The 15,840-nt window shown below is 39.8% G+C and overlaps 1 protein-coding gene across 1 annotated transcript in view; it reads right to left on the reverse strand.

Moving 5' to 3' along the window:
- The window catches only part of DDX11 (DEAD/H-box helicase 11), a 1,280,855-nt gene that overhangs the window by 1,202,546 nt on the left and 62,469 nt on the right, over positions 1–15,840 (reverse strand). The gene's annotated exons all lie outside the window — the stretch shown is intronic.

Genomic DNA, 15,840 nt, shown 5'->3' on the forward strand with positions numbered 1-15,840 from the left:
TCATATCACCCACTGTAAAAAACTTAAGGCTCTTCCTTCTGCCATTGATATTGGTCAAACTCCAGCGGACCTCTGAGCGCAAAGTCTGGCTACAAAGGGGGATTAGCCCAATAGGGGTTAGTTCGTCTCAAACCCAGTGAAAAAAACCAACGGCGCAAGGTAGTCCTTAGGGAGGATGGCCATGTTCAACTGGTACTTGAACTGTCACATGATGATGATTTTGGTGGCGAAAGTAAATATGTCCATACGAGAAGGAACAGTTGCAAGAGAAAAAGGAATGGTGGTGCTGCAAGCAAACAGGTGTTACTACTGTGTTTAAGGTGAAACTTTGTGAAGGAATTTTGGACTGTTCTAAATGGAACAATAATAAATTTCTTGACTCGTGCAAAATACTTGTGCAATAGAGACTGTACATTCTGGTCAAATGTTTGGTAGTCAACAGATGTGAATGGATGGGAAACAACTAGTGCAGTGATACCAGAGAAAGATTAAAGCAGACAACAAAGAATAAAAATTGCGCATTCCCAAGGTACCGAAGTAATTACTATAACCATTGTGTCACCACAAGAAAGCGATTCAGGAGTTTATGGAATCGGAGCGTCTCTTCCAACTAGAACTGATCCTTTGGGGACCCTCCAACTTAAAGTACAAAGCCTTAAGAATGCGACAAGTAAAGCAGATTTTGCCTTCACAGAAGAAGAACAATTGTTACTGGAGACGGGATTCGTACACCATAATGAATGGTTATCTTGGGTTAGATATAGTACCCGAGAAGCACATCGTGAGAACTGTATTTCTTGTGCTGAAGGTAAACAGCAACTAGCGACAGTCCCATTGATGCAAGATGAAGGTAACCGAACGTGTCTGTTAAAATTATTCTTCAACAAAACCGAAGATAAATGCAAAAATGAAACTCAGCGTTTTCCAGTCATAAGCAAAGTTGAGAAACCGCCTGCAGCGATTTCCTATCCAGGTTCATATATGTGCATTTCCAGAGATGGCACAGGAAAGAATTATGGCAATATGGGACAGAACTATTGCAATGTTACTGTGAATGGCAATGAGAATCCATTTCTGGAGAACCAAATTCATAGTTTAGCAGACGTATGGCGGTTATGTGGAGACAACAAACTCAGATCAAGGCTTACGATTCCCTGGAAGGGAACTTGTGCACTTGTAAAGTTAATTCTGCCATTCTACATTTTCCCAGTTCCAACAAGCAGTTTTGTAAGAGAACCTGAAATAAAGCCAAAGTGGTTGTGTAAGAGAAAAAGTGAGGCACCGAAGCAATCCTTCGATAACGGTGTCTACATCGATAGCATTGGCATACCAAGAGGTGTACCTGATGAATACAAAGCAATAAACCAAATAGCAGCTGGTTTTACATCCATCTTTGTCTGGATTCAACCTAAGAATGTGGACTGGATCAACTACATTTACTATAACCAGCAGCGTTTTGTGAACTATACCAAAGATGCATTGAAAGGAATTGCTGAACAACTGGAGGCCACTTTGCAGGTGGCATGGCAGAATCGAACTGCGTTGGATATGCTCCTGGCCAAAGAAGGAGGAGTTTGCAAGATGTTTGGGACTTTCTGTTGTACGTATATTCCAAACACTGCGCCTGATGGAAGTATCACTCGAGCTTTGAAAGGTTTGGAAATGTTACCCGAAGAATTGGCAGAGAACTCTGGGGTAAGTAATCCCTTTACAGACTTTCTACAAGCGTGGCTTGTAAAATGGAGTCATCTCATCAGCAGTTTCCTGGTGTTCATTGGAGTCGTTGTGGCTATCGTGGTGGTATGTGGTTGCTGTTGTATACCCTGTATCAGAGATCTTCTACAAAGACTGGTTGATACTGCTGTTACGAAGACAATGTACCAGCAATTGCAACAGACTGGTGAAAGTGAATAGATTGAAATGTGACTTTTTGCAAATGATTGTGAAGTTTAAAGGTTTGTCTTGCTAATGAAGTAATGTAGGCAAAGAAAAACTTAGTTTTTACCATATATTGCTGAAATAAGAGACAAATAAAAGTGTTCTCAGGGGGGAAATTTTAAGAGAAAAAGTTTTTAAAACATACTGTTATTTGTCTTTTTCCTGTTCTTGCAAAGTGAACATGCTATTTGTTGGGATATGCCTATCAAAGATGGGCCTCATCTGTGAACAAAATGCAACATTGCTTATGAACCTGAATAATAACTGTTTTCTGCATTTCAGAATAAAGAGATTTGATTATAGCTTGGTGAAGCCTGGGATAAGGATCCACGGCAGAGTAAGAGTTAGTTTACTGAAGCAGGCTGTGTGTCCTGGAAAATTTGAGCTACCATTGTTGAACTGAACATTCTGTACTTCTTGAACATTCTGTACTAACTGTTGGTTTGAGGTGATTTGTGATAAACATGTTTATCCATTTGATCTTTGGTGCTGCCCTCACACTCCTCCTCTTCTTGATCACCAATATCATCCTACAAACCACCATCCTATGCTGCCTAACTACACTTTCCCCTGCCACCTCTTTACAGTCTCCAATCTCCTTCAGACTGGCCCTTCTACACAAGATATAATCAACCTGTGTGCATCTTCCTCCATTCTTGTAAGTCACCCTGTGCTCCTCCCTCTTGTTAAAATACATATTCACCACAGCCGTGTCCATCCTTTTCGCAAAATCCACTACCATCTGACCTTCTGCATTCCTTTGCTTAACACCATACCTACTCATCCCCTCTGTTCCCTTCACCAACATGCCCATTGAAATCTGCTCCAATCACCACTCTCTCACTCTTGGGTACAGCTATCACCACTTCATCCAACTCACTCCAACATTTTTCTTTCTCATCCATCGCACACCAAACTTGACAACAGTATTTTTAAAAAACTGCAGAAATTAACATTTGACACTATAAGCAAATAAAGCTGAAAACTCAAACGTCATGTAGTGAATATCCACGTAGTCTGGTTTATTTCCGTGCAGCAGACTTTATAAAGATGATTTGAATATTCAAAGTACTCTTTATAATATTCTGTACTTGTTTTACGAGTGTCATTCATTTTTAAATTTGACTTGCTTAACCAGCCAGGCATGTTCTACAAGGTGTTACAAGCACAGGTACTTTAAAAGTAATATATTGTTTAATGCCATTTTAATAGACTAGCGACTAATGCCAGCTCTTTTCCTCAGTGTTCCTTTCTCCAGAATGATCTTTACTCTCATACAATTTTAACACTCCTCCTGAAGTCTTTCAGCATTAAATAGTTAGTCAAACATTCAGTTGTCTTCCAAACATTGTACATGCAAACAACATTCAACTGCAATAACAAAGACAGCATTTTAAAATGTATGCAGAAACAAATATTTGGCACTACTGTTGAATTAAAATAGCAAGGGACACAACAGCATAGGTCTTTTGTGCTGACAACCCTATTCTGACACACTGTGAGTTCATGATTTCTGTTGCCCAAAATAGCTATTCCAGCAACACAAACTCAATGACGTCAGTACTGCAAAGAACATAGAATAACATACCAACCCACAGATTACATAAAAAATAACCCTAGGAGAGAACATGTTATTCATTAACAGTAAACTATTCTACTTTGTTATGACCAAGGTTAACATGTTCTATTAGTAATCTTTCTGAACTATTAACACTCCTTACTAAACACCTACCCCCCACAAAGAAAAAAACTCGCTGCATAAAAATTTTAAGGAAGCGCCAGGATTAACATTATTCATTTGACATAACATTTTCATGTTGTAAAATAGTGCAGTAAGTTCTTTCAAGTAAACACTTCAAGTCAAAGCTTTAGGAATATTAAATTGGACAAAAATACTGCAGGCGGACTCCCTGTTAGCTCACAAACATCTCCTGTGGTAATAAACAGTAAGTAACCAGCCCAATGATAACACCATAAAAAGGAATACAACCATTTGCAATATTGCTCCAGCAAAACCTGAGGAGTATAATAACTTCTCTGGTACAGAGTCTGATGAAATAAAATGTAAAAAGGAGCTCCTGCATACAAAGGTTCTTGAAAAGTCCCAAAACAAAATTTCTAAAGAAAATTTTGCCACTGTTTTTCAAGCGTTCTTCCTTGTTTAGAGCAGAGTTTGTACTGTAACTGTTTTACCATACAGATATGTGATCATATGCTAATGCACTGTCCCAAGCACTCTACAGAGTGAATGAAAACAGCACAGCCACCAACATCCTTTTTTATCATTGTTAATAAAATAAACACACACTACAAAACAATTTAAAAAGTTGGTTAAGCCACAGGACACCACTCATGATTTACTGCACCACACAACTAGTACTAAAAAAAAAACAAAAACAAAACAAAAAAAAACACTCAGTAGTATATCCGAGTGTTAAGGCTGTTTGACCTGCCCCACTTAGTATTCTATTTTAAGAAATCTGCTTGACAGTGTTTTTTTTCTGTGACAGACACAAATTTTCTGGGCTGCACATTTCATGTGTTTTTTCATTGGTTAAATTGCATTTTGATTGATACTTAAATATACAGTGAATTACTGGGTCTTTTTCTGAAAAGATTTCAAGGGGCATAAACTAAAGCCCTGTTGGCGATTCCCTGCTGGGTGAAGAAAATAAACCTACATTTGTTTGTCTCTGAGTGATAGAGCTATTTTCTGTTCTACCTGCTCCATTTTGTTTTATATTTTAAGAAATCTGCTTGGGCTGGTGTTTTGTTCTATGCAAGAGACAGGCATTTCAATTATCTAGGCTGCACTTTTCATGTTTTCTCATTGGTTAAATTGTTTCTTGACACTTAAATACAGCCTATGTCACAAGTGATAATTCAATAAAGTGCTTAAAAAAGATACTTAAAAACACAGTGAAGTTTTGGGTCTTTGTCTTTTTTTTTTTTTTAAAGATTTCAAGCTTACATAAACTAAAAGCACTACTGGCGATTCCCTGCTAGTTTTTCCCACCTGCCCTTCCCCTTCGTTGATCTGCTTTTTAAATCTGGTGCTTTTAAGCTGCCCACCTCTACTGTAAATTGAACTTAAGCTCCTCTCTTTCTACACTGCAGTTGATATCTTGAATTATTTATTTCCCTTTCTCTATTCTTATATTGAAAAAGTGCACTTTGCCTCTCATTGTGTTCTTCTGATTTACTTGCTCTAAATTCATTACCCAGCTAGTTGTTGGACAAAGTAGTGTATTTTTACACTCTAGCAAGCACTTGTTTTTACATCAAGAGGTCAGTGGATTTTCCACCTAGTGCACTAGGAGATAGCCTGGTCTGCTTAGGTTGGGGAAACACTTGAGATTTCTGCATGTAGTTTTACTGGCTGGAGGGCTTATTAATTAGCTTATCTTGTTTATAGTGCCTTTATAAATTCTGTATAATTGAGTGGCTCTTGGCTCATTTATTCAAAACAAAACACTTTTATTGAATAATCACACCTGTTATAAGCTGTTTAAAATATACTGCTGTACCCATATTTTTAAGTTTTCTTTTGGCAGCATTTCACTCCGGACACTCTTACTGTGCTTCTACATTAGGAGGACTGGAATTATTCAGCTAGTGGCAGTAGGTGTTTACCTGGTCTATCTGAGCTAGGAAGCACAAAAAATGTCTCTAAGCTTCTTTGACATACTGTGACTGTACTTTAGAAGTTTCAAAAAAAAAAACACTGTACTATCTGATGCTACTTTAAGTAGTTAACTGCACTGTATTACATTGTGTCTGTTAGTTGTAGGGCGGTTGTAGGTAGTTTGTGTGGTCTTGTTACACTTGGGCTTCAAACCAGCTATTCTACATTAAGTTGTTTTTCTGCACCCTCGCAGCAGAAGTGTGCTGATCTAACCTGTGTGAGTTGGGGATTGTTGGGGGAAGGCTTACTGTGTGCTTTCCTGATTGGTAGTTACCTTAAAACTTATTTATTTTTGCTTATATTTAAGCCTTGGATTTGTGCTATGCTGTTTTTTGCTCAGTGACAGTTAGCAGTGCCCTGTATGGACACAAAAGCCTAGAAGCTCAGTTTTTCCCTAAACAGCTGTTGGTGAAACCCTTCCAAGCTTTTCTGCTGCTCTAGGAGCAACTCAGTTACACACTGAGCAGCACTGCCTTATTGATCAACCATAGCCTACACAAAGTATACGTCTCTCTTGCAGTCTCAGAGCTATCAGAACAGTACTGTCAAATTAACATACTTTCTTCCCTAAAAAAACATACAGCAAGAGTCTGCTATCATGGACAGGCAGTTTCCCAATCATCTCTCTGGCTTGTCTGATAGACATGGGCATCCTGAGGCAATGTAGCAATTGTCTCATGTATACTGACAACAACTTGTTCCTGAAACAAACTAATACTTTACATGAGAGATGGAGTTACTCAATGAAATTGGAGGAAAGACTCTCATATAAAGGACAACCCAAATGCCAAACAGGTTGTCAGCGCACACACACTCCCACACTAAATAATGACATGACACATAAACCCACCTATGTGGAGGTACTCACTAGTAACTTTACCAAACATTCAGAGGCCTCCCAAACAGAAACCACTTACACACATAATGCAAAAAACAACCACAACACATAACACACAAACTACTGTCCCATAAGGCATAACACCACAAAACGTAATGTATTAGCCATAGGGGATTCCATTGAGAGACACAGGATGTCCCCCTCACCAGGCTGGATAAGGAGCGGGTTATGGTTAGCTGCCTCTCAGGTACCAAGATCTGTCAAGTCACTCAAGCACTCAAGTCACTCAAACACATGCAACAGTATGACTCAGTCACAGTCCATGTGGGGGTGAATGACTTGAGACATACCTCACTGGACTATATGAAGAGAAACATGACTGAGCTCTCAGAGAATGCTTCACAGGCAGGTATACGCATAGTCTTAAGCGGCATTCTACCTTCTTCAAAGATGCCACAATACAAACAAAAAATGACCGACTAAAAATTGGCTAATCTTCTAGTGTTGGTCAAAGGGGATCCAATATCTGTCAGCCTGGAAGACATGGTTGATAGGCCCCACTGCTCTGCCAGAGATGGTCAGCACCAATCTCTTCTAGGCTTTTGTATAGTTACAAAGGCATAAGCCACCCCCCCACTGTCCCTTTTTTAGGCACCATCAAAATAATCAACCTCCCAAAATAACAAAATCTTTTTTTACATAAACTCAAGATACTGCTGCTTAATGCTAGAAGTCTACACAAAAAAAAAACTGTACTTCCTGGAAACATTCCTCACTTTGGAAGATGCCAACATTTGTGCAGTCACAGAGACATGGTTCAAAGGTGTGGAAAGCACCCCGGCCATGCAGAGCTACAATGTCTGCCGTATGTTCAGACCACAAACGGAGTAAGAAAGAACTAAAGGAGGTGTATCCATCTTTATTACGGATAAGTACACCGAGACTGGTCAAACAGTACGACTCTCTTGAGCCACTTCATGTTCAATTAACTAAAGGAAAAGACCCTTACCACATCATAGCTAGCTATGAGTCCCCCACCATGAAACAGGAAAAGCATACTGCATACCTGGACTTACTGGAGTCATTTGCCATACAGCCCAGCACCTTACTCCTGGGTAATCTTAATTATCCTACCATTGAGTGGGAAACATAAATGATCAAAAACATGCTGGCTCTGAGATTCTTGGATATTGTCAATGCAAATACACTGGAACAGCTAGTCAGAATATCCACAAGAGGATCAAATGTCCTGTACATAATACTCACTAACATGGGAGACCATTTCACCCCACCCACCCACCCTGTGATGTCCTCCCTGGTAGGACTGAACCATAAATCAGTCTCGTTCAATGTAATTATAAGACCAGATTCCCCATCAAGCTCAAAAATGCTTAAGAATTTTTCAAAGACAAAATTACCTCCTACTAAGTGATGGCATAAGAAGTTTCAAAGCCCCCTTGAATGCAGACAACACACACTCCTATGCAGAGGTATACACCGATGCCCTGTATAACCACTTAAGCAGTTGTATAGAATTGGCTGTGCCTGACCAGATTAAAACCAGGTCTTGCTGAGAAAACAAGAACCCTGGTGGGCCCCTACTATAAACAGGCTATACAACAAGAGAAAGAAACTAATATCCATGAACAAGAGGGAAATGGCTCAGCAGAGGAAATCCATCTCTAGCTTAAACAAACAAATTAAAGACCTTGTCAAGTCCTCCAAAGCTAATTATGAAGCAAAATTAGGCTCCCTAGTTAAGGATAATCACAAAACATTCTTTAACTATGTACAAAATCTAAAAGGGAATACCCAGCTGTGTACTGAACTGGTTGTGGATGACACCACCCATACTCAACTGGAGGTGATAGTCAACTTGGTAGCTGACAGATTTGGGGCAAACTCCCCCTCCCCCATCCTTTCCACTCATTCCCCAAAGTATACCTGCCACCATTCCTCAGTTTATTATTTGAAGAGAGCAAGTCAACTCAGCACTCTCCAAGGCCAAAAACATGTCATCAATGGGGCTAGACAACATCCCAGGTTGCCTTTTAAACAACTTAAAACATGACCTGGAAGACTCACTTGGATCGCTGTTTACCCACAGCCTGTCTGCTTGGCTATGTTCCAGCAGAATGGAGGACAGCAACAGTAATCCCTCTGCACAAAAGGGATGACCCTCAACCAACCCTTGGAATTATAGGCCAACAAGCTTGACTAGCCTCATCTGCAAGGCCATGGAAAGAATCATTGTGGACCTTATTATCAAGGACATAGGTAATCTCCACACTCTGGCCCAAACCTAGTTCGGATTCGTTATAGGTAGATCATGCTTGTTAAACATGGCTGAGTTCTTTAAGAAAGTCACCAAGGCCCTGGACGAGGGAAAGACAGTGAATACCACCTATCTTGACCTAGCCAATGCATTTGACACAATCCTCCACTCGTGTTATAAAGAAACTCTCCCAACTGGGAATTAACCCCTACTTTACCAGATGGGTAGCCAACTGGCTCACTGACAGGACACACACTGTCAAAGAGGGGGACTTCACCTCTAGCAAAAAAACAAATCACCAGTGGCATACCACAAGGTTCAGTGCTGGGCCCCTTAATGTTCAGAATTTATTTCTCAGAAGTCCAGACAAACTTGGATGGCCTGTGGCTGACCAAATTCTCTGACTATTGCAACTTGGGAGCAATTGAGTTACACAATGATGTTAATATACTGTAGACAGGTTTAACACAGACAAATGATTGGCACCAAAGCCACAGATTAAAGCTAAATGCAAAAAAATGCATTATTCCCTTTGGGAAAGCTAACATCCCTGCTAATTACATTATAAACAGCACCCACTTAAGTGTAAACCCAGTGCTACACGATCAGGGTACTAAAGTGGTTAAATCCTTCTATGTGTTATACCTTGGGTATAGGCATCACATCCAGATCGAAGGATGTTATAATTCCATTATACTTGGCCCTCATCAAACCAGTAACTGAGTACAATGCTCCCTTTTGCATGTACCTCACCAGACACCTGCAACAACTGGAAAGATCAAATAGGTTTCTCACCCAAGAGATTACAGGGTACACAAAACAAGTCTTGGCAGAAAGACTGAAAGCCCTGTCACTGCATACTGTCTCCTACAGGTTGCCAAGGGGTGACCTGTGCCTGGCTTACAGTACAGTCTCTGACCCGGCCCTGATGGAAATGCTACAGATTCTTAAATCAAATTGCATGAGGGTCACTCAGTCCAGGGATATTAACCTAGCCTGCGACATGAACAGGTCATGCTGGAGAGATAGATACATCTGTCAGTGACTGCCACTTCTCTGAAACAAGCTTTCAATTCACGTGAAATAGAGCCCCTCCCAGACCCTCTTCAAATGTAACCTAGATCAATGAATGGGTGACAGCAAATTCATTCCTGGGGTGGTACCCATATCCCTCCTGGACAGAGGAAGTTGGTATTAATTACCCTAGACCCTTCCTTCTGTGAAGTTCACTCCTCTAACCACCGAAAATTAGGGCAACTTGGGGTAAATGTGGCTAGGCTTGTAAGGGTTCTAGGGCCATTAGCCTAGTAACTTTCTATGAACCTATGAGAATTTTTTTCATCTTTGTGTCCCAGTGCCAGCTGTCTACTGGACTCTCTTGGCCTATCAGCCCATTCCATCCTTACCTAGTAGGAGCAGACAGACAGGTCATCATCCAGGCATCCATCACTGTTGGTTTGAACTTATGTTTTTCACTAGCCCTACATGCTCTGTAAGGTGCTAGGAAGGGGACGTGCAATGTGCTAGCCACAGAGGACATCCCCTCATTTACAGAAGAAGTGTACCTTCCAAGCAGCCCTGCTCCTCCCATGGCTTGAGCAGTGGATTCTCCAATCTCTACCTGGAGGAATGAAACACGCTGTGTGCCTCAAAGTGCATAGAACACCACTACAACCCTAGAAGAAGCAAGCAGGTCATTGCTTTTTTTCACCCCCATCTGCTCCTCCCATGTCAGGGTCGATCATCAACCCCTGTTCACTTGGATCACAGTCACAATATCCTACAGCACCATGGAGGCAGGCTACCCCTTCAGTATTTGAAATTTGGTGAGAAAGCAAATATATATATATTTGGTAACTTGATAAAGCTGTTGAGAAGCATTTCTGACCTTTCTGTGTTGCTTTATTCCCTTAGAAACAGTGGTTATATTCCAACAAATTCATTACTAATTATAGGACTGTGCCCTGCTTTGCTCCTGTGCTAAACATTCAGTAGCCTCATGAGATACCTTGGCCTCCAGGAACAACGATCACAGTGAGTAGCCATCGGTTATCCTATGCCACTCAGATCTGTGAGCTGCATCTCTTGCTTTTCATTCTCCCTTTGTACCTTCCTGCACATGCTAAAAGTTCACTTAGTTCATGAAGGGTTTCTATCATCTCCCATTTTCCCTTAAAAACACACTGTAAAACCTCTTTCTCGGTTTTCTGAGTTTCAGAATCACTCACTGCTCATCCAAGAAAAATGGCTATGTGCCCAATTCATCAACTATATTTATAGATGCTGCAGTATAAAACACAGTCTCATTTCTTTCTGTAAATTCAGTAAGCTCTACTTCAAGACAAAAAATGACTGAAACTTTCTGTTCATCCCGTTATGTTGCCCTTCTCCACATGACGTACAACACAAACGTACTCAAGAGTTCTCCCCGACACCAAAGAATAAACGTTCCCCAGAAATGTATATTTTTATTGCAACATAAAAATATTGGTCAGGCTTAAATCCACTCATTTCCTCACCTACTGAATAAAACACATCTACTTAACAATTTTAAAAGCAAGTACGTCTGCCTCATGCATTACCGATTCATTTCTGAAATCATTTCCAAAATCATTTCCTCAGCAACTGATTTTTTTTAAACATCCTTAATAATCACATTTTAAATCTGTAACATTATTTTATTTTCAGTTAATTATAAACATATTTGTAAAATTATTAATATTTCCCATTACTGGGCGGCCACGGTGGTGCAGTGGTTAGCATTGCTGCCTCACAGCAAGAGGTTCGCCGGTTCGATCCTTGGCTGGGGTGCATTCTGTGTGGAGTCTGCATGCCCTCCCTGTGGTTGCGTGGGTTTCCTCCCACATCCTAAAGATGTGCTGCAGGTGGATTGGACACACTAAATTGGGCCTAGGTGTGAGTGCGTGCATGTGTGTGCCTTCTGTGGAAGGTTGGGCACTGGGCTGGCAACTCGACACTGTAAAACTCACTGCCAATCATGAGCAGACAGGTGATCCGCTGTGGCGACCCCTAACCGGGAAAAGCCAAAAGAAGAAGAAGAAGAAGAATTAACATTTCCCATTATTGTCCAGTATACATGCTTTTATTTTAACACTTTTCATTCACTGCAGCATTACAGCAATTTTTATTTTTTTTATGTATTTTTATTTTACATTTGTTGACCGGGCTAGTCTAACTGGATATATGTCCATTTTCAGTAGAGGCCTGGGAGAAAAGCTCTAATACACACAATTACAGTATAGAATGTTGCTACAGTACAAGCATAACACAACTGATGTTAATAAAAATACAATACTTATAATAAACATAACACAAACAGTAATAAGTCATGTACATAAAAAGATATCACTATATACATATATACATAGATTTAAATTGCAAGATCATGGTCTCTTTGGTTCTTTAAGGATAAGTCTGGAGTTAGTACAGAAGAATAAAAGGTGAAGGTTCTTTAAGGATAAGTCTGGAGTTAATACAGAAGAGTAAAAGGTGAAGAGTATCCATTAGTATAAAGAAATTGCTTTATTCCAGCCATCCCTTACACCTCACTCCTCCTTCCCAAAATTATTCTGTGCATATTCTTCCCAGAAATTCCACTTATTTCTTTGAAATATGTGCCTTACCTTTTCTAAAGATCCCACCTCCAGTTATTTTATCTTCTTTACAATATCCACAATTTCCCTTGTGTTCTGAATACATTTTTATTTCCATTTTTTGGCAGCCAATAGTATTAAATAAGCAGTTCAGATCCTATATCTATTTTGAAAGCACAATTTGTTTGGGAAGCCTATTTCAGTATCCCAGCACTTTTCCAGTGACATAATGCACCTTGGAGTTTCTCTGCAGCATCCATCTGTACATTTGGGCAGAAAAGTGGTCAAGTTAATACAAATCCGTTTCACAGCTCCAAGGCCTGGGGTTCAATCTAGACCCTCACAGTCAGTTTAAAGAATACTTTTTTCTCTTCATGTATACCTTTTTCTGTTTTAGATGCTCCAATTTCCTCCTACCTCCCAAAAACTTGCTGGGTTGATAGCTAGTTATCTAACTAGATGCATTTTATTATATATATTATATCCATATATTATCATATATTATATAGTAAAGACTGCAAGAAAACCCAGCAAGCTAGAGTTTTCACTGTGTTAATACCTTAAACTTCCTAAAATGGAGGTCTATAGGACAAATGCAAATATCCAGCCTGATTCCACAGTGGTACAGTGGTAGTGTGGTTACCTCACAGTAAGAGGTTCTCCCGTTCGATTCTCAGCTTGGCAGTGCCTTCTGTGTGGAGTCTGCATGTCCTCCCCGCAGTTGGGTAGCGTTCGAAAGACATGCGTCTATAAATGGGCGAGCCTTTGTTGAAGGTTGGGCGTTGAGTTGGCACCTCGGCGTTTCATAAAAATCTACTGCCAATCATTAGCGGACCGGAGTTCCGCTGTGGTGACCCCTTATCGGGAAAAAGCCGAAAGACAAACAACAGCAATTAAATATCCAGCATATACGAATTTGACTGACAGTCAAGAATGCCTTGAATTACAAGCCGGTCAGTAAGACATAGCAAGGCTGTGGTTTTACAACCACATGAATATAAACTTAGATTACATATTTCATACATACTTATGCACATAGATAGGGAAATAGAGAGACTGCATTTACCTCAACTTTCAAATGGTAACCAGTGCAACTCTACTGCAGTCAAATATTCAGCAAAAGAGTGAACGATCCAAACATTTTTACCACAATGCAGGAAAGATAAAGAAAATAAATTCAGTGGAATGGAATCCATATTACACAGACAGTCACTGTGAGTGATTCATGAAGGGTGTCACCCAATGGGAAAATACTTTTAGTACAGTAACAAGATTCAATTTCACAGTTGTCTGACATTTTTTTTTTTACTATTATTATAAGATTTTATTCTTCTAGAATCTTAGGATATTTGCAACTTAGGGGATTTGTTTCCAAGACGAAAATGTCCAAAGCAATGCTTCCTGTGAAATGTGGAGAAACTGTGTTATAAATATATGTCTGCATGAGTACATGCACTAATAAGCAACACTGTTGCAGAACATATGACAAATAATTACCAGTGAAGGGAAAAAGCATGTAGCAACTAACATAAAACAAAAGCAAACAAAAGAAAATACAATTGCCTAAGTTGGGATAAGCTTTCCACTAAGTTTTACAAAAAGCAAGCACATACTAAAGATGTAATTTCACTGCTGCAAAGGCTGCAGGTTTGAGTTTGACTAGATAGCATCTCAGGCTAATGCTAAACCAGTCATTCAACTAATAGTCTCTGGGTAGGGGAAGTTCAAAACAACAAACTGTAAATTCTAAGCAGTTCCTATCATAAACATCCAAGAGTGAAGTTTGTGAAATCTAACCTGCAGTATGCACACAAGCTTGTCTGAAAATTCTGACTCTGTGTGAATATGTGACTTACACTACACTAAAAGGTAAACAAAATAGTCTGGTAAACAACTGATTTTAGAAACAAAATAATGTCTCTTTATAAGAATTGCATTACTGCTGTGCTTTCTAGAGTAGCAGCAGCAGTCTGGTTGTAAAATGTCTGAAAGGCTACTTTTCTGAATGGATAAAATGCACAGATTACACCAATGAATGGCTCACATGGAAAGCTGTTGTCAGTAGAGCTGCAATTTGAGATGGAATGTGGCTAACTCCTTTGAAGCTTCCTGCAGGCACACTTCCCCTACCCCCCTCAGCCACAGGTGAGCATGCTCAGAAAGGCAAACTTGAAAAGTAAACAAAGGCTGAATCAAAACAAAAAATCCCTGGGATTGTCCCTTTAAGGACATAGAGGTGCCTGCAAAATATCCCGGCTAACATCCAAACAAAAGGGTAAAAAGGTCACATAGACAAAACCATTCAGCAAAAACTTCAAGAAAAACCCAGCAAGGTAGCTTTTTCATTATACAACAACTTAAACACCCTGTAATGGAGGCCTATGACTATAAGGAAAAGACCCCTTAAATATAGTGTTTCAGCTAGATGCCTTCTGAATGCCCTTGACTTTTTACTTGAGGTCTTTATAGGTACATTCAGTACATTAAAGCTAAACCTCACTAGTTGTGGACTCCCATGTTTCAGCCTTTTAAGTGACCTCATCAGCACAGCACATCATGAATCAATTTTTTGGCTACATTTTAGAAATACGCAACTTCAAATCAAGCCCGATGTCCATAAATATTAAGCTGCCTGCAAGATATCCCAACTAGCACCCAAACCAAAGGTCACACAGACAAGCTATTCAGTAAAACAGTAAGAAAAACCCAGCAAGCTACAATTTGTCACTGCGTAACACCTTAAACCTCCTGTAATGGAGCCTCATGGGATATAGGCAAATGACCCCTTAAGTAAAATGCCAAGGACACTCAGTAGCCATGTAGCTAAATTACTTTCCCTGGGATTCATTAACAATTGTGTAGGCTTTGTGCAAAGCCTACAGGATTGCAATGCATTAGCTCAATGAGTAGCAGCTCTCACCGAATATACATTCTGCTTATCGAGGTTACACGACTCCAAGCACAGTTTCATGGCCAGCAACACTGGTGGAAGCACGAGCGCACAATGTAAACAAAAATACTTACCTGTAAGTAAAAGTATTATGTGAGCATGCACGGACAGCTTGTATGAAGTAAGGGCAAATGACAATCATGTAGATGCAGGGACCGTTAAACTGGGTAATTTACATACAGTAATTATGAGGGGGAGGGTAAAGTGAAAAATGTACTCTGTTAATGCATTTAAATGTGACCATGGCAGAAAGAAACATTTTTCAATACTTTCCAAGTGTTTACCCATGTACATAACTTAAAACAGACATGCTAACAATGGATGTGAGAGTGCTACAATGTAACATTGTAAGAAAAGGGAGTAGATGTGATATTAACGTTGATATCATGCAGAGTTGAAATAACAGCAAGGACAGTTAATACATTACGGACCATTCACTTACAGTGCAGTTACTGAATATGTCATGTATACACAGGGAATGTATGTGCAATAGCTGACTGTACTGCTGCATCCTGCACTCCATCCTGTATAAAGGCATGA

This window comes from Protopterus annectens, chromosome 11.part0 (genome assembly GCF_019279795.1).
Source record: "Protopterus annectens isolate FY-2018-M chromosome 11.part0, PAN1.0, whole genome shotgun sequence".
Taxonomy (NCBI): domain Eukaryota; kingdom Metazoa; phylum Chordata; order Ceratodontiformes; family Protopteridae; genus Protopterus; species Protopterus annectens.